At 52.7% G+C, this 20,092-nt stretch overlaps 2 pseudogenes; both read left to right on the top strand.

The window, feature by feature from the left end:
• The window catches only part of LOC135287357 (zinc finger protein OZF-like), a 184,796-nt pseudogene that overhangs the window by 63,642 nt on the left and 101,062 nt on the right, over positions 1-20,092 (top strand).
• LOC135287405 (olfactory receptor 14A16-like) lies at positions 2,962-6,222 on the top strand (annotated as a pseudogene).

The raw sequence follows: 20,092 nt of genomic DNA, 5'->3' as shown, positions 1-20,092 counted from the left end.
GCCCCAGGAGGAGCCAGGGCTGGGGCTGGGGCCGGGGTCGGGGTTGGGGTTGGAACTGGGCTCAGGCCAGGGGGAGGCAAAGGGCGGTGATGCCGCCCCAACTCCAGGCACTGATGCCCACGCAGTAGCACCACCGCGTATACGGCCAGAGTCAGGCAGAGGCGAGACTGTGGCGGGACACATGGCGCGGGGGATGGGGCAGCCCCTCCCGGGGCTGGGGGCAAGCTGGGGGTATAGCTCGGCCCGGCACGGGGAGAGAGAGAGACTGGGAGAGAGAGGGGACACCGGGAAAGGGAGACCGGGAGAGGGTCTGGGACAGCAGAAGAGGGAGAGGACAAGCAAGAGGGAGTCGATAGAGTCGCTTCTTTCACTGATTTCACTGGTGCTGCCGCTCCTGCCACAGCTGCTGCTGCAACTGAAGCACTGTGGCCATTTGTACCCATGTCTGTTCATCCACTGCCTGTTTGCCCCCGCGCCAAGCCCCACGATCCCAGGGGCAGCCCCTGAGCCTGTCCAAACACGGGAACTTTGCCGTGTTCAGCCAAGTCTCAGAGTCTGGACTCCTGCACAGGGGCACAGGAATCCCCTCGGTCACTGCTGAGGGTCAAACACTATCAGAGCACATTCCCTGAATGCAGAATTTGTACCGAACCCGAGCACTGCACTAATCTCTCCAGCACTGCTTTCCAAAAAATACAGGGGAAGGAAAACAGTGTGTAGGTCATGGTATTTTAGAGTGTCTAAAACTTGCCAAGTCATGGATCTTAGAGATAAGATCCATTTGGAATTAATGGGAAGGAGAAGTAGTGCAAGAAGGAAAAGGGGAGCATAAAAATAAATAAAGCATCTTAGATTGTTTCTTTCCATTCTTATTTCATTTCTAAAAAGATGTTTCACTTTTCTCAGAATCTTCTCCACAGTCCTGTTTGCTCTTTCCAAGAACCTTTCCTGGAGAACGAGGAGCAGCTTCTGTCACAAGATGTGCCACCAACTGCAGCTTCTCTTGTCTTTCCCCGCCGTGCGTGCAGCACAACTCTTGCAGCAAAGCAGGACAAATATTTAAAAACTTTAAAAAGCTTCTTCTTTCTTTCCCTTGTGGGCTGGGCAGTTGTGTCATTGGTAATGTTTTCATTGTTACTGTTCTACCCTAAGAAAACATGACGGGGTACCAGGAATTGCTAGGGAATGCAAGCTTGACTGAATGCAGAGAAAGAATCTCCAGAGCCTGCAGCCAGAAATGGAGAGCTGTGTGATAATCATTCCAACATCCCCATGGACATCTTGAAAGTGATCTAGAAGATGAAAATGGGCTGACAGACAGAGTTTGTTTCTGGGTTCAGTTCAGATGCTTCTACATCTCATGCATTGCTATAAATCACAAGTACAATCAGTTCATGGAAAGCACCAGAACAAGCTGGACCTCTCAGAAGATGACTGAAAGAATCTGATAAGGAGAAATGCAGGGAATTACTTGGTGAACTTTGCCTGTAAGAATGGTCATTTTCCCTAAGGATTTCCAATCCATTCCCTTCGCTGTTGTCCTTCCTAACAAAGCCATTTTCATCCCAAATTCCCCATGAAATGAGAACCCTGAGCTTGTGGAAGTGCCTGAAAGATGCCGTGTTCCTCTGCAGGGACACTGAGGCTGAACCAGGAGCCTGAGCCCTCTCTGGGGAAGCCTCCTCCGAGCTGGAATTTGTGCCATGCTGGGAGAGGAGGAGGAGGGGGAGAAGGCTGGGCGCTGTGTGGCAGGAGCAGGAGGTTTGGGCCGCAGGACATTCCGTCTGCGCCGCTGCCCCGCAATGGGCGGCCGTGCCTGGGGCTCTGGGCCTGGCCCCGCGTGCGCTGAGCTCCCGACACTGCGGGAGCTCCCCGGGCTGGGCTCAGGTTCCCGCTGGGACTGGGCAGCAGGCTGGGCTCCAGCTGGGACCAGCAACAGCTGGAAATACCTCTGGCCATCTCCATTTTCTGCTGCTGCTCAGAAGAAACAATGAAGCGAGTCGAGATGTTCTGGTTTTGTTTTCTCCTGGTGGATTTTTTCATTTGATTTGACACTCCAGAGGCAATTTCTGTGATGGCCTCTGTCAGTTGATTCTATTCCAGCAGCAGCAGCAACAGGGCTGTGTTTGAGCACTGCAAATGTGGCCTGTGTGGCTTTAATTCTTCTTGACTTAGTGCTCAGGGACTTGTGAGCATTTCAAGATCTGCTAATCATGATGCCTGTGACAAAAAGCCTGAGTCCCCCATCTCAAAAGCACTCTGGGAAATACTGATCAAAAAAGGCAATTGCAGTTTTACAGCTCAAAGTCAAGTGGCAAGCAGAAGAGGGACAAGAGCAGCCATGATCTCCAATTCTCAAGGCAAAGGCAGCAGCAGCAGCCTCCTGCTGTCAGCTCAGGGTGAGTAAAACAGCGCTGAAAACAGCGCTGGAACCCGATCCTTTCCTCCTCTGAGGGCTGGCTCAGGGCAGCACAGGCGGGCCCTGAGGAGTCAGGGCTGTGTGTGGGTGCTGGTTGCTCTACTCCAGGATTCAGCTGGAAAAAGCCCTTGGGAGCCGAGGCAGGAGCAGGCGGAAAGGGGCCGGCGCTGCTGCTGCTCCTGCCCAGGAGCCCCGGCTGGGCCGGGCCGGCGCCCGCTGCGCTGCGGCTGCTGCTGCTGCCAGAGCCGGGCGGGACTCGGGGACAGCGACGGACACGGGGGGACAGCAAAGGCCTGGCGGCTGCAGGGATGTTGGTGCTGGGGCCAGCGCCAGCACAGAGCTTCAGCCCACAATTAACCCTGAGGGAAATGCTGAGGAAAGGCTCCATTTCAGCCTTTCTTTACTGGTCGCTGTGAAGGGACCAAAATCAAAGGAGAACAAGCAGGGCCTGACCCCTTCTCCTTTGGGAGGAGCCCCAGGCCTGGGGCTGTGAGAGGCCATGAGGGGCTGTGAGGGGCCATGAGGGACTGTGAGGGGCTGTGAGGAGCCATGAGAGACTGTGAGGGGCTGTAAGGAGACGTGAGGAGCTATGAGGATCTGTGCAGGGCTATGAGGTCTGTGATGGGCCATGAGTGCTGTGAGGGGCTATGAGGGGCTGTGAGGGCTATGAGGGGCTATGAGGAGCTGTGAGGGTCCATGAGGGCCATGAGGAGCCATGAGGGGCTGTGAGGGGCTGTGAGGAGCCATCAGGAGCTGTGAGGAGCTGTGAGTGCTGTGAGGGGTTGTGAGGAGACATGAGAGCTCTGAGGGCTGTGATGGGTCATGAGGGGCCATGAGCTGTGAAGGGTTGTGAGGGGTCATGAGGAGATTTGAGTGGCTATAAGGGGCTCTGAGGGGCCATGAAGGGCTATTAGGGACCTTGAGGGGGAAAAAGGTCCCTGAGGAGCTGTGGGAGGCGAGGCACCGCATGGAACCACGGGTCAGTTATAAAACTGCAGAACCAAGGAGACTGCTGTTGAGCATTATGAAAGCTCATGGAACCAAAAGTCCATTGTGACATTGAGGGACCTCATGGGATCATGGAGAACATTACAATAGTTTGTGACCCTTTGGAACCAAGGGGCCATGTGACAGTGCAGGGCTCCATGGAACTAAGAACTCATGTAACAGTGAGGAGCCCAATGGAATCAAGGCGCCATTCCATATTTCAGGGCCTCATGGAAGCACGGTGCCCTTGTGACACTGCAGGACCTCATAGAATCCTGGAGACCATTCTGACACTTTGAGGCCGTGTTGAATCAAGGGGCTTTGCAGGGCTTTGTGGAACCAAGGAGCTCTCTGTGACACTGCAGGGCCTCGTGGAAGCAATGAGACCATTCTGGCATTCTAGGTTCCCATGGCACCAAGGGGCCATTGTGACACCAATGGGTCCCCAAGGAAGCAAGGGGCCAGTGTGCCACAGCCAAGCCTTGTGGAACCAAGGGGCCATTGTGATCCTGGGGAGCCCAATAGAACCAAGGGACCATTGTGGCACTCTGCACAGTCCCATGGAACCAAGGAAAACCATTTTGACACTGCAAGGCCTCATGGAAGCAAGGGGCCATTGTGGCACTGCAGAGCCAAGGAGACCATTGTGATATCACTGGGCCTCATGGAAACAAAGATCTCGTGTGATACCACGGGGCCTTGTGGAACCAAAGGGCAATTGTGATGTTGCAGGGCCCCAAGGATCCAAGAACATGGAACAGGTCTGGTTGGCTGGGCCTGACTGGTGCAGCTGAGATGGCATGTTGAGGGTTGCTTCTCATCTTCCCCTAAAACTCTGGAGTTCTGTGCTTTCCTTCCAGTGGGAAAGAACTCTCCCTCTCCTCCAGGGGTTCATGGCTGAAATTGGGATTCTACTTCTATATCTGATTATATCTGAAGACTGTTCCCATAGGAAACCTGCCAGCAAAGACAGCTCTGGATGGCCTTGGCATCTTGGGGGCCACCTCTTACCTGCCTTCAAAACACTGGAGGGATGTGTTTTTCTTTCCATTGTAAAAAGCATCTTTGAAGTCCAGGTGTCTATGGCCACAATTGGGAATCTGCCTCCAAAATTCCTTATATCCAAGGATAGCTCCCAGACAAAATCTGCCAGGACTGTCCAGCTTCCTTTGGCTTCCTGAGGGCCAGCTCTCATCTGCCTGTGAAACACTGGGGGTCTGCCCCTGCAGCCACCACCTGCACACGCCCATGTTCTTCTTCCTGCTCAACCTGGCCCTCAGTGACCTGGGCTCCATGTGCACCACTGTCCCCAAAGCCATGCACAATTCCCTCAGGGACACCAGCACCATCTCCTACAAAGGATGTGCTGTACAGCTCTTTCTGTTTATCTTCTTCATTGGAGCAGAGTATTTCCTCCTGACCATCATGTGCTTTGACCGCTACGTGTCCATCTGCAAACCCCTGCACTACGGGACCCTCCTGGGCAGCAGAGCTTGTGCCCACATGGCAGCAGCTGCCTGGGCCAGTGCCTTTCTCACTGCTCTGCTGCACACGGCCAATACATTTTCCCTGCCCCTGTGCCAGGGCAATGCCTTCGGCCAGTTCTTCTGGGAAATCCCACACATCCTCAAGTTCTCCTGCTCCAAATCCTACCTCAGAGAACTTGGGCTTATCATGATTAGTGTCTTTTTAGCCTCTGCATGCTTTGTGTTCATTGTTTTCTCCTACGTGCAGATCTTCAGAGCTGTGCTGAGGATCCCCTCTGAACAGGGACAGCACAAAGCCTTTTCCACCTGCCTTCCTCACCTGGCCATGCTCACCCTCTTCCTCAGCACTGCAGCCTTTGCCTACCTGAATCCTCCTCCATGTCCTCCCCATCCCTGGATCTGGGGGTGTCAGTTCTGTACTCAGTGGTGCCTCCAGCCCTGAACCCCCTCATCTACAGCCTGAGGAACCAGGAGCTCAAGGCTGCAGTGTTGAGAGTGATGAGTGGAGGTTTCAGAAACACTGAACTGCTGGCCAGTTTCTGCAAATCTATTGTAATAGAAGTAATTTTAGATACTGCCTTGTTAGTTTCATTTTGGATGCCCTATTTCTTTGTTTTCCTTCTTAATATTGTCCACAAAGAAATGCCGTTGTTTGTGCCATTGCTCATTTTGTTTCTCTCCACCTTCCCTGTGGCCACAGACTGCGTCAATGAGGGGCTGCACTTTCAGTGGTTTTAAATGAAAGAAAGTATTTCCCACCAGAGATCCTCCTTTTGTTGCCTTCTCTGGAGCTGCAGCAGCAATGTCTGTGTGCAGAGCTGGGGCAGATCAGTGCTGGCACAGCAGCTGTGCCCAGGAGCAGCAGCAGCACTTGGTGTTGCCAGTGCTGCTCTCGTGCCCCTGCCCTCTCAGGATCTCCTCTGGTCAAGGTGAGCCCGAGGTGTGTTAAAAGTCTCTTTTTCCAACCCAGCTGTCAAAGAAGGAGTCAGAAGTCTTCAGCTTGCGTTCTTAAGGTTGTTTATTATTTCTTATCTAAAGCATTTTCTGTCTGGCCTGCCGAGGTCTGTTCAGCAGGTCAGTCCGAGGCACGATACTCTGCCCTGAGGCGGTGCAATCTCTTTATACTAAAAACTACATATACTTTATTTGCAGTTATTTTCCATTACCTATCATCTATGTTGGACAGTGACTTTCTACTTTACACCAATCCTAGGGTGCTACCATCACCAAGAAGATGGAGGCTAGGAAGAAGAAGGAAGAAGAACAGGAGAACGCCCAAATCCCTCCATCTTGTCCCCTGGACCCCCATAGTAAAATTCTTCCAAATTCTACCTTTCACCCTGTGACAACTGCTGTTATGCTGCTTAAAATTTTATGACTCGTTATTCTTCATATAAAGTTGGTAATTTGCTCCATGGGTGGAACTCAAAGCCGCAGGGGTCTTTGGCTGCATGCCAGGACTCCCGAGCATTGTACATCCTGATGTCCCGTGTGTCCCCAAATTTTGGGGAGGGCGAGCTCCCTGCTCACGGGGTGTCCCCCCCAGGAGCTGCAGGCGGCGGCGGCGCAGGTCAAGGCTGCACACCCCGGGGTGATGGTGGAGGCCAGCAGGGGCATCATTTTGGAGACCCTCCCCCAGTTCTTGGGACCCCACATCGACGTGGTGTCCATGGGGTGTCTGACCCACAGTGCCCCCGCCCTGGACTTTGCACTGTGGGGGCTGGAACCCTAAAATCCATCCCAGGACCCTGAAAACCCACCCTAGAACCCCCAAAATCCAACCTGGGACTACAAAAACCTACTCCAGAACCCCAAAACCCAACCTGAGATGCCCAAATCAATCCCAGGGAGAGCGAAACTCACTGTGAAACTCCAAAATCCACCCTGGGAATCCTCAAATCCCAAAGGTCCCCCTGCTGAGGGGATTGTAAAATCTGGCACTGAGTCCTCCTATCTGCCAGAGGCACCAGTGCCTGAGACCTTCCCACATTCTGGGACTCCAAAATCCATCCTGGGACCCACAAAATCCATTTTGGACCTCAAAATCTATCTTGGAACCCCTAAATCAATTCTGGAGTCCCAAAAATCCACTGTGGGTCCCTCCAAATCCTACCCTGGGACCCCAAATCTCCCCTCAGACCCCACAAAGCCCACCCTGGGGATCCCAAATCTCCATCCTGGGGTCCTCTCACTCACCTCCCCCCTCTAAGGTGGACCCAAAATTCCATCCTGAGGTGTCCCCTTCCCCCTTTTCTCTTTGTACACCCAAATAAACCCCTACCTCACTCCCCCATGTCCCTCCAGTTTTTTCAGGGTGCCACCCTCAAAACCCTCAGGTTTTGCACTTGATGCAAAAACAGACACTTTAGAACCAACAAAAGGGGGGGGTGTGCCCACTGACCTGTTGAGCCCCTACTCCAAACCAGTGTCAGTTCTGGTGCTCCGTCTGGGATGGGCCTTTTGTAAGGAACTCCCATCTCCTCCCTGAGTATCTGGAATGAAAAATAAAAATCCTTTGCCTTGATGTGGGAATTTGCACCTGGGGAATGAGCCCATAGTTGGGACAAGAGTTTAAAGGGCTCAGACCCGGTTTAGGGGTCCCAGATCTCAGTTTGAGGGTCCCACACCCAGCTGGAGAATCCCAAACCCCTCTTTGAGGGGCCCAAACTCCAGGTGGGTGGGGGGGATCCAGACCCATTTTGGAGAGCTGAGACCCCAGTGTGAGTATCCCAGATCCTGCTGGAGGGCTGCCGACCCCCATTTGGGGGTACCAGTTCTCAGTTTGAGAGTCCCACACCCAGTTTAAAGACTCCAGATTACAGTTTGAGGGTCCCTGACCCCAGTTTGGGAGTCCAGGTCTTGAACCCTTAATTTGAGTGACCCAAACCCCAGTTTAGGGGTCCCAGATCCCAGTTTGAGCGTCCCAGACCAACCACCAGCACACCTGGCACCACCACAACACTGGGAATTGGGATCAGGGGAGAAATCCTGCTGTAAATCACAAAATCAGGGTCTGATTCCTGGCCTGATCCCGCCCAGCTCCATCACACCTGTGTGTGCCCACCTGCCCGCCGGTACCTTTGGGATTGCTCTAGGTGCAGTTGGTGCTTTCTGATCCACAATTTTACACCTAAATCTCCTCTGGAATCTTTCTTTTGGGTGATTTTTGGGATTAAACAGGAATATTGCAGCTCTCTACGATGTGGGAATTCGTCAGCCTGAATTGCCAGGCCCTTGAATGAGCAGCATGAGATACTGAAACTGGGAAAATACCAAAAACCACCTCAAATTTTACACAGGTGAAGGGAAAGATGCATTGATCACGTTGGATTTACCTCTCTGGTCTCACTGTACTGCGCAGCAATGGGAATTATCTCTTCCAGAGTGAATTTCCAGGTGCTGACTTCAAATTCCTTCTGTTCATCTATCAGTTCTGACATTAAAACATAACAGGGAAAAAAGAGGAAAAGGTCCCAAAGACCAAACTCTTTTCCTGTAGAGAACCTGCCTCAAGCTCCGAATAATCACTCAAACTTACACAATTACTCAAAATTTTTCAATAACTCCTAAAAATGGAGCAGCTCCAAAATTATTCAAATCCCACTCCAAATGTCTCAGTTGCTTCCAAAATGATTAAAAGGGCTGGATTGAACCGGTATGGGACCAGTAAGAACCAGTATGGAAACAGGAAGGGATTGGTACTAGACCAGCACAGGACCAGTATGCAGCCAGTAGGGCTAGCATGGGACTAGTATGACACCAGGATGGGACCAGTACTTGACCAGGATTGGACTGATGTAGGACCAGTACAGGGCAGTGTGGGACCAGTAGAGACCAAGCCAAGCAAATCCAGGACCTTTATGGGACTGCTGCTGGAACATGATGGGCCAGTGCAGACAAACACAGGCCAGTACAAACCAGTAGGAGCCAGTAGAGAACAGCACAAACCAGTGTGGGACCAGTGCAGGCCAGTACAGCCCAGTGTGAGAGCTAGTGTGAGCACTGTACAAACACTGTGGAGCAGTATGGCAGCAGCATGGGGCCAGCAGAGCCCAGCATGAGCCAGTGCTGGATTGTACTGGACCAGTATGGGAACCAGTAAGGAGCTGTATAGGCCACTACAGGCAAGCACTGGGCCAGTATGAGAGCACTGTGGGTGAGTGCAGGAGCAGAATGTGACCAGTACAGGCCAGTGTGGGACCAGTACTGGAGCAGGAATGGGCCATTGCAGGACCAGTATGGAATCAGGATGAGAGCAGTGAGGACCCATATGGAACCAGGATGGGACCAGTACACACCAGTACGGAACAGACCGGGACCAGTAAGGGAACATTAAAGACCAGCACAGGCCGATAGGAGACCAGTACAGGAGCAGCACGGGACCAGTACAAGCCTTTCAGTCTCACTTCCTGGAAAAATCCTGGAAAAGATTTTCCTGGGAGCTGTTGCAAAGCCCTGGAGGACGAGGCCGGCCCCGGTCGGAGCCAGCGCGTCCCGGATTCCTCCTGGGACATGGTGACCCCCTGGCTGCCCACAGGGTGTAGGTGGAGAATCTGCATTCCAGCAAGGCTTTCCAGACTGTCTCTGCCAGGATCCTTCAAGACAAAGTGTTTATCCAGCCCCAGCTGGATAAACCTGCCATGTGCTGGGTGACAATAGGCACAAGGTTTGGGCACAAAGGGTGACAGTGACTGGGGTGGCATCAGGCTGGCACCGGTCACTAGTGGGGTTCTGCAGGGCTCCATCCTCGGCCCTGTGCTCCCCAACATCTCCAGAAATGGCTTGGACACAGGACTGGGAGGGATCCTCTGGAGAAGGGTGCAGGAGATTTTTCTCTAAGAAGGTGAATTATTCAACAGTTTTGAGGAAACTCTCAGCAAGAGCTGCAGCAAGAAGGAAAAACTACATGAATATGCAAAAAGGATAAGATCAACCATAAGAAAGCAGAACAACACCTGCCCCCCACAACCCTTGGAGCTTGGAAATGTACAGAAACACTTTGTGAGAGCTGTCCCTTCGTGATGCACAGGGGAGAGAAATGCCCCACCTGTCTCACCTGACGCTGTTAGCCTGGTTCAGGGCCAATCTGATATTTGCTTCTAGACTTTCTACGACTGTATTTGAATTATGGAATAAATTCTCCTTACTAATCAAAAAAAGCTAATTCATTTAAAACATGCAGGATTCCTGGGACCCTCATCAGGGACCCCAAAATATCTCTTTGTGCCTCTTCAGGTCCAGGCCCAGCTGATGCCAAAGAAGGAAATGTGCCCTCAGCCCAGGGACGCTCAGCATGGGCTCCCCCATCCCCTCGGGGCCCCGCTGCTGGGCACAGCAGCCCCTGCCTGACTCCTGCCTGCCCACACCGTGGCCATCCACGGCTGCTCCTTGGCATGGAGCTCAGCCAGTGCTGGTGCCGGGTGGGCTTTGCTGCTGCTACCACCCGGACATAGTTGCGACAACTCCATCTCTTCATTTGAACATAAAATGTGGGCCAAGCCCTGCCCTGCCAGGCAAGGGCTGCCCACCTTCAGTCCTGGCTGGGGAACAGGACCAGGGGGCTCGGGGTCAGAGGGTCTCGTTGTGGAGGGGTGGGTTTTGGGACGGCCTCGTGATGCTGCTGCAGCCAGGTGGAGATGGATCTCAGGGCTGGACTTTTCCTTTCTGGGGAGGGAGCTTGTCCTGCCTGGCAGTTGTGTCCAAGGGCTGGGCCAGTCCCCCCAGTCGAGCTCACTGCTCTGTGTTCTGCATACTGGGCCAGGAGATCACATCCAAGGATTTCTGAGCTCCTCAGGCACTGTCAGCCACAGCCCACGATGCTGAGGAGTGAGTGATCTCTGGCTGGAGACGAGTACCCCACTCCCTCCTGTCAGCAGCTTCCCAGCTGGAAGTTTGGCACCTTGGGAGCGCCCTGAATCACACAGCCCTTTTGTTTCATAGGAAAGGGTGAAGCCTTTACTTCACCATTTGCTCTTCATGTGCAATGGAAGGCTCTGCTTCCTCTTGTGGTCCTCAAAGGACACAGTCAGTCAATAACACAGCGGGGGAAACCATCCGAGCTTTTCCATGCTTTGATATGCCAAAGGAAACCTTGAGGAGCACACGGTGGGTCTGTGCTGTGTGACCAAGCCAGAGGCCTTCCATGATGGAGTGGCTGCCTCAGTGCACAAGGGAAGAGCTACAGATGCCACCACTCTGCACTTCTGTAATGCCCTGGCCACATCAGCCCTGCCCAGCATCCTTGTTCAGCGTTTGGTGAGCTATGGATTTGATGGAGGCACAGTTTGGAGAATGAGGCATTGCCTGCCTGGTCACATCCAGGGGGTTGTGGACAATGGCTCAGAGGCCCGATGGATGTCAGTGATCAGTGGTGTCCCTCAGGGTGACAGCAAAACCATGCCTGGACACTGGGAACTCAATGTCCTGATGGTGCTGCTGGACAAGAGAGCTGGAGGTGCCTCCCAAACAGAACTGTTCTCATTCCCCAAGTCTTTCAGCCTTGCTCAATGAATGAGCAGCTTTAAAAAAAAACAAAAAAAACCCTCTTTTTTTATCCTTCTCGTATGAAGTTTTAATTAGAAAGAGATTTTATTTTATACAGTTATATTTAGAAAATACATTAAATAGCAGATGCTTTTAAGATACCAACTACTGGAACTGAAGCCAATTCCTCCCTGACTGACATTCATGTGTGCCTGCTCTCAGGGAGGAATCAGAAGGGCCTGTCCAGAGGGTGGGAGCAGATGTATGTCCTCTTCTCCAGGAGCTGCTTTCCAGCTTTTTAATGGAATCATCTAGGTTTTCATTGGCGTCTGTGGAGAAAGAGAGAAAAGTCAACTAAGGGACCACAAAGAGCTGTTGTAAATTTCTTTCAAGGAGTGTTTTTCAATGCAAATGCAAGAGAGTGAGGGCCAGGAAGAAACTGAAAATTATTTTCTGAAAAAGATTGGTTATTACAGATTGAGCTTCAGAGAGCCAATGCCCAACTGCTCAGTACTTCCCAAAGAGTCTAAATCCCTCATTTCTATCAGCTACTTGTCAGGAGTATATACATGAAATGTAGATATTATATTCCTTAATAAAGAACCCTGGCAGTTGGCTTTAGCTATGAAGTGAAGAGACTGTTTTCAACAGGTTCCAGCTCTGCTGCTTGTTTCAATTAAAAGCAGAGCCAAACTCTTCTGTTGGTCACATCAAACCAACATAAGTTTCAGGAGTCTGTGAAAGACATAAGAGTGTCAACATTATTTCATTTTATAGTACTTACAGTCTTTTAATTCAGCCATGGGTTAATTAGGCCATCACTGACTATATCAAATAACTGGAAAAAGCACTGGAAAAGAAGTTTTTTTACAATTAAGATTTAAAAGCTAATGAATGAACTTCCTAACAAAAACTATCTAGTAAGAATACAGTGATTGAAACATCTCAAAGCTCTTTGATAATGGAGCCCTGAACCCCAGTCATGTGCAGTGCAGCCTCAGCTGTCCCTTTGAGTCCAGAGAACTGCCAAGGCTCAGGGCTGGGATGAGCCTTCGCCCAAAACTGGCTCCAAAACTGGTTGGGAATCAATCCATAGCAGGGCTCACACAAAGAGCAAAGTCTCAAGGCCAAAGCCAAACCTTCATCACGTTGGATTTGTTTTAACACTGATCTGGAGCAAATTTCCTTCTCCTGCAACACCACTGTTACCATGAAACTTTACACGAGCAACAAAATAAGCACTGTCCTCTTCTGTCCTAAGCTGTGCTGCCCAAATACTGTTGAGAACATGCTCTGCCTCTGCCCCGTGCCCCTGGGACTGCTCTTGGCCAGGCAGCCTCAGTGGGAGCCAGCACTGGCTGCAGCCCCAGCGGGTCCCCAGGACAAGGCCCAGCAATTAAGAGGCCACTGGAAGCACTGGGCAGCAGCAGAACCCTCAGCAGAGTTATTTGGACAACCATGGACTGGCCACAACTCCACAGTAGCATGACTCCCAGTCAGGCTACCTATGCAGGAGCAGAGTTATAAGAAAACTGTGGAGAAAAATCAACAACTGACCGTCTGAGCTCGTACAGCTTGCGAATGCCAAGATAGCAGCCTGTCAGCACAAGTGGCACAGTGATCACTGTCACCACCGTGCCTAACATGCAGGACCTGCGCACATCCTGGGGGCAGACAATTCTTGGGAGGCGCACTGGATCCGGGGCATATATTCCTGTTTCATTGATAACGTCTGTGGGAGCAATGGGGAGCATGAGCCCGTGCTGTGCTGCACTGCTGAGCTGGCAGCAAGGTGGATACGGGCAGGACGTTGTCTGTTTCCCCCAGAGCTGGGGCCTGCAGGCACCTTGCCGCCCCTGGGCACAGGCTGTGCCACCCAACAAAGCCCAGCAGGCCGGGAGGAGAGCCCGGGGGCAGCGCAGCTGCTTGGGCAGTGGCTGCTGCCAGGGACACGGGCCAAAGCCATCCCTGAGCAGCCACTGCCACCCCTGGCCCTCCCTGCCCCGTGACAGCTCCCCCAGCCCCAGGGGACAGGCTCAGACCCCGTCAGGAGGCATGGGAGCCTTGCACTCCCCCTCTGCCCTTTCCCCACCATGGCTACCCTGTGCAGCTGCTCCCAGCTTTTGGGACGTGTCTCCCATGGAAGGAGCCCAGCAGGACTGCTGAGCCTGGCTGAGCCTGGCACAGCAATCACCTTCTGTGGCACTGTCTGGCATCTCCTCCCTTTGTGCATCGGTGGCTGGCACTGAGCCATCGCTTCCTCCAGGAAGTGCTGCCTTCCGCAAACCTTTTTGGTCCATGTCTGGAGAAAGGATAAAGGACAGCTGAATCTGGTGGAACCATTCCTGATTAGGGTGGTGGCATCTTCAGGAAACACTATGTGTCAATGATATGGATAAGTATCAGGGAAAGGCCAAGGCCCTTGGGGCTGCTCCAGGGCCCTCCCTTCTCCAAATAGTTGCCTTTCCAGATCTACCCAGAGACCAGGAAGTTGCAGGGGATCTCAGGGTGTGCATGCCCTTTGGTGAAGTTTGGGCAGCCTGTCAGCTGATGCCAAATGCCTTCCTGCAGGGGCTGGGCAGAAGCTGCAGCCAGGCCAGGCTGGGAAACAGCCCTGCAGGGCGTCAAAGCAGCAGCAGCAGCAGCAGCAGCAGCGGGGAAGCGAGGCTGCCATGGATCCTTTCCCACTGTGCCGGGCACAGCGTGTCCAGATGTGCAGCCAAAGCCCCCGGCTGCTGAGTCCCAGGGGAAGACTGAGGGAAATGCACCCACCACGTTGTCTCTCCTGTTCAGTAAAGATTTGGTCCAGTCGTTTGGATTCTTCCAGGGACTCACTCTGTTTTATAGGTTTTTTCCTCCCTCTCAGAGGACCTTAAGACAAAGTATTTCCATTTCTCCAGAAATGGATTCCACAGAACCAGGGCTCAGCCTGTGGGGACAGCAGGGGTAACCTATTCACCCCTGCCATGGGAGCTGGGCTTGTGTGCAGCAACCAGCCCTGGAGCTTGAAAGGTCCTCCCTGTAGACACACCTGTAACTCAACAGCCACACAAGCTCCTGTCACCTGGTTCCTGACAGTTTGTCAATGATTATTCTCTGAGGGGAAGTTGAGAACTTACCTGCAGAAGCTCCCAAGGGTTCCAAACCACCTTCCATCCCAGCTGCTGGAGAACCTATCCCAGCACCCTCACCTAGAAAGGGAGCATAGATCAGAACCCATTTCCATGGTGTGCTGGGGTCCCCCTCTGCTTTTGGGAACTGGGCACTGCAAGGTGGTCGGGTAAGGCCATGGGAGCCAGATGTCAGTGGACAAGGCCAAAGCTGCACAGGGGCCTGGGGAGCTCTGGACTGCCTCTGGCCACTCTCCACCCTCTTTGCAGCCCCTGTGAAACATCCCTGGAGGGGCACGCACTGACACACAGCAGCAGAGAGGGCAGCTGAATCCTCAGCAGGGCTCAGGCCCAGAGGCACAGCAATTACCTGCTGGGCCTGTGCCTGGCATCGCCTCCCTTCCTGCAGCAGAGGCTGCCAAAGATCCACTGCTTCCTCTGGGAAACCCAGTCTTCAGCAGAGCCTTTCGTTTCATCTCTGCAGAAAGAAAAGTGAACAGTTGGATTAGGTGCAGATGTTCCCCTTTCTGGGAGTTGGAATCTTCAGGAGACAATACTGGTCAAACTGATGGATAAGGATCTGGAAATCATAAAAACTTTTGGAATTGGACAGGGCACTCTCTTGTCCAAACAGCTGCCATTCCTGATCTGCCTGGTGACCGGGAAATTGCAGGGGATCTCAGCCCAATGGTGCAGTTTGGGCAGCCTGTCAGCTGATGCCAAACGCCTTCCTGCAGAGGCTGGGCAGAAGCTGCAGCCAGGCCAGGCTGGGAAACAGCCCTACAGGGCATGGAAGCAGCAGCAGCAGCAGCAGCAGCGGGGCAGCGAGGCTGCCATGGATCCCTTCCCGCTGAGCCGGGCACGGCGACCCCAGATGTGCAGCCAAAGCCCCCAGCTGCTGAGTCCCACGGGAAGCATGAGGGAAATGCACCCACCACGACGTCTCTCCAGGTCACTCAGCATCTTGTCCAGAAGTTTGGCTGCCTCCAGCGACTTGCTGTCTCCTGTGTCTTGGTTCTTCCATCTAGGAAGACCTTAATGGAAAGTGATTGAATTTCTCCTTCAGGCCCGAGTGGCAGTGAGGGCACCTGGGTGATTGGTGTCCTCCAAGGCACTCCCTCAGCTCTGCCTCCCACTCAGGAGCAGGGGCAGGGGGAGCACGTGCCTGCAGTGGCCCCACACTGGGATGGAAGGAGCCCCTTGCAGGCCAGTCAGGGCAGAAAGGACTCCCTGGAGCTGCCAGCAACTCTAAAGCCAGCCCCGGGCAGGGCCAGGGCTTGGCAGTGGCAGCAGGAGCAGCTCAGGCTCCCTGGGGCTGGCAAAGGAGCTGCCAAAGGCTCAGCCCTGGGGCACAGCCCTGGGCCCGGCCCCTTCCCTCTCTGCTCTTCTCCCTGGCTGCACAGAGCACAAGGAAGGACACACTGGCATTGCACACGGGAGGAAGATGGACAGCTAAATGCTCCTTCCTCCCAGTGACAGTGATCCTGCGGGATCCCTCAGAGCCTCAGTGGGGAGCAGGGCAAATTTTCGAGATTCTTTCAATCCTGAGATTATGTTGAGGGAAATGCCATATGACTGCGCTCTTGTCGCATGGACACAGAGTGTTTTCTCTGAAAGGCTCACAGAGAACTTACCTCCAGCATTCTCCGGGGGTTTCAAGTCATTATCTGATAGGGCATCCAGATACTCCATGACACCATCCCAGTCTAGAAAGGAGCAAAGATCAGAACCATTTCCATGGTGTTCTGGGATCCCCCTCTGTCTTGGGGAACTGGGCACTGCAAGGGGGTCGGGTAAGGCCTTGGCTGCCAGATGTCCGTGGACAAGGCCAAAGCTGCACAGGGGTCTGGGGAGCTCTGGAATGGCTCTGGTCACTCTCCACCCTCTTTGCAGGCCCTGTGCAACATCCCTGGAGTGGTGGCTGGAGGAGCCCAGGGCCCGTGGGGGCTCTCTCACTCCCACAGAGGAAACCCTCCCTAAAGCCCTGGGCAAAACCATCCCCAGCGCTTCCTGGGGAGCAGGGAGCGCTGTGCCGGGAAAGGGGAGCCAGGCTGCCGGCTCACCTGCTCCCCGCGCTTGCAGCGGAGCAGCCTGGGCAGCCCTGGCAGGCAGGGCCACGGCCAGGAGGAGCAGGAGGAGGAGGCGCAGAGCAAGGGTCATGGTGCCTTGCCCTCTGCCAGTCCCGCTGCTCTTGCTGCCACCGCTGTCCTGTCACCGCTGTCCCAACGTCAGCACCGCTGCTGCCACCGCCGCTGCTGCCGCAACAGTTGTGCTCAAGCACTGACTGCTGGCTCCTTGTGCTGCTCTGCAACCACGGTGCTCTGGCACCTCTGGGACCTCAGGGCCTGCTGTGTCCTCAGCCTCCTGTGACCCCTGAGCCTGTTGAGACCTCATGCCCTTAGCTGTACCCCCAGAGTGTGCCCCCATCTGTATGAATGGATTGCCCCAAATGTAAATGTTTTGCTTCATCAATGAGCCATTGCTCAGCAAAATTTGTGTTTTGCCTACTGACATTGCTGATCAGGCTGTGTTCCTGGAGATGCTCTTGATGGCTTTCCTCTTTTCCTGGGCATGGCCCTGGAGGAGGTCCAGGCCTAGACGATGCCACAGAAGGAAATGTGCCCTCAGCCCAGGGACGTTCAGCATGGGCTCCCCCATCCCCTCGGGGCCCTGCCACTGGTCACAGCAGCCCCTGCCTGGCTCCTGCCTGCCCACACCGTGGGCATCCACGGCTGCTCCTGGGTATGGAGCTGAGCCAGTGCTGCTGCCGGGTGGGCTTTGCTGCTGCTACCACCAGGACACTGGGTCACAGCTCCATCTCTCTACTGCAACAGAAGAGCTGATTTGGGAAGTGCTGTGCTGCCCCATTTCTTCAGCCCCTGCCCACACCCACAGTGGGACTGGGCCGCCCCCAGAAAACTGTCGAATCTGGGCTGTGGCTGCAGCGCACAGCTGCTCTACAGCACAGGTGGACTGCCTTGGGGGTAGGACTGCCCTGAGGGGAGGGACGAGGAACAGGGAGAGGTGTTCTCTATGTTTTCCGAAGGTGATTATTCTACAGACCATCAGGGCCAGACCAACACTGCATTAAAGGCATACACCAACTTACAAACTTGGCAGGGTCCCAGGGCAGGATACAATCTTTAGCCAATTGGGAGAAACTGAGGGTGGAACACCAGGCGGGGAATACAAGGTTTAAACCAATTGGGGATTACAGGGGAGGGGAAGAACTTAAACAAACCAATGGGGTTCCGAAGGATACAGAATTGATAGGGAAGTTTCTAGAGCAAGGGGCAGGCTTGGAGAGAGACTGACATGCAATGGGAGGAGGATCAGTGAACAAAAGGGCAGGTCTTTGGAAAGATGGACAAGTGGGGCAAAACCAACAACACATGGGGGAAAGGAGCAACCCATTGGTAATAAAATATGGTAAAACAATACAAAATAAGGGGAGGAGTATAAAACTGACTGCTAGGACGGAATTCCAATCAAAGACATGAACTGCAGTGGAGAAGCTCTGAGTCAGGGTTCAGTTGAGCACTTCCAAATTATTTCCTGGCAGAAACAGATAGCCAAACTTGCCCTTATCACATGCAAACAGAGGGTTCCCCAACAGCAACCCATTCTGAAGCTCTTCTGGGAATGAGGAACACATGTTGTGGTGCCGGCTGCGTCTGTGGGAGCAATGGGGAGCATGAGCCCGTGCTGTGCTGCACTGCTGAGCTGGCAGCAAGGTGGATACGGGCAGGACGTTGTCTGTTTCCCCCAGAGCTGGGGCCTGCAGGCACCTTGCCGCCCCTGGGCACAGGCTGTGCCACCCAACAAAGCCCAGCAGGCCGGGAGGAGAGCCCGGGGGCAGTGCAGCTGCTTGGGCAGTGGCTGCTGCCAGGGACACGGGCCAAAGCCATCCCTGAGCAGCCACTGCCACCCCTGGCCCTCCCTGCCCCGTGACAGCTCCCCCAGCCCCAGGGGACAGACTGTCAAAAAGTCCACAGCCAGCAAAGAGATTGTCCCAGGAATTGTGTGCTGCTTTTCCTCCCTCCAGTTGTAAATCCCTCAGACTGCTGTAAATGCCCACACATGGTCTGATCAGCCCCTATGCTTTTCCAGTCTGCTCTCAGAAATTCTGCAACAAATCCACTAACAAATTCTAGGTTACATCTGTGAATTGCATGCTACAGTTTCCTTCATGTTTTTCCCAATACCTGGAAGTTTCTATATAAAGTAATGCCCTTGAGAATCTCTGTTTCTTTTCAGGTTTGTTTTTTTTTTGTTGTGTTGTTGTTTTTTTTTAATTAAGACAGATGAAACAGCCTTATTGGTTTTAGTTTTGGCAGGTCTGGTTTTTTTCTCTGCATGATGGTTTACTTATTATCTACATTTAAGATTGTTTTTATTTATGGTTTTTTTGTTCCCCAAGCAATTTTTTTTACTGTCTTTTGTTCACTTCATAGTTAATGTTCCATAGATGAATAGTTTGGACTCTCTTTTTATAGGAATATAAAGGTCTCAGAAAGCTGTACTTTTAATTTTGATGACATTCTCTCTCCCCGCTCCTAGCCTTTACAATGATCCTTTTTGAAACATCACTGAGGATAGGTAGAGTTATTTGGGAAATAACCAATTGGCTTGGCTTAACTTGGGTATTGGATTATTATTTTCAGTGCTATAAACCTACATTGCTTCAAGGTTCACACCACGGTCCTGATTTGTGGCTCACTGCATGGATGCCTGTCTGAATTAAAACAGTGTTTGTGAGGCAGCTGAAGAGCCTAGATCTCAGAGATTAAAATTCCTGGGAGGAGGAGGAGGAGGTGGAGGAAGAAAGGATAAAATCCTGTTTCAAAAGCTGTTTTCTCACTTCTAGTATGCCAGAAGTATGGTAGACTACACCTGTCCTCAAATGTCATTTACTTACAGAACAACTCTCTACAGTGCCAGACTCCAGGAGAAATGACTCAACACTTTGCCTCCCAATGCATCAGCTTTAATTCTAGTGAGAGGTAGGCCTTAATTACAGTCCAATTAGAGCAAATCAATAAAGCAGTCTTGCCATTGTGTGAGTGGCAAGAGGAATTTGCTTGTGAACAGATGAATATGTCCCGCTCAGTAATTAACAAAATTTGCCTTGACTTGGAAGAAAGTAGACAAGGAGCAATGCAGTATTGGGGTTTATCCAGGGATAAATGGGGCAAGAAGCTGTAATATCTTACCTGTTTTACAGAACACAAGTACTGATATGGGAAATAATGAACCCACATGAAGGGATCTTCAGGACATTCCTTTATTTCTTAACTGGAAATGGGCAGCAAAATGCTGGCATTTACCTGAACTGGAAGCCGTGTTCCTCTCCTGTTTCTCCTTGAGCACACTCTGTGTTATTTGCAGACTTCACTGCCCAGCCCATCAATCCTCTCGTGGCCAATTGCTAAAGGGCACAACTACCAAAATACAGGTGCCAGCATAATCAGCCCAGCACTAATGCAGCACTGCTTTGATGGTGCACAGGAGCACAGAATGGCTTGGGTTGGAAGGGACATTTAAAGGCCATCTAGTCCCAATGGCCTGAAGTGAGCAGGGACACCTTGAACTAGGTCAGGTTGCTC

Source organism: Passer domesticus, chromosome 29, assembly GCF_036417665.1.
Source record: "Passer domesticus isolate bPasDom1 chromosome 29, bPasDom1.hap1, whole genome shotgun sequence".
Classification (NCBI taxonomy): Eukaryota; Metazoa; Chordata; class Aves; order Passeriformes; family Passeridae; genus Passer; species Passer domesticus.
This window is presented reverse-complemented; position numbering and strand designations above follow the sequence as displayed.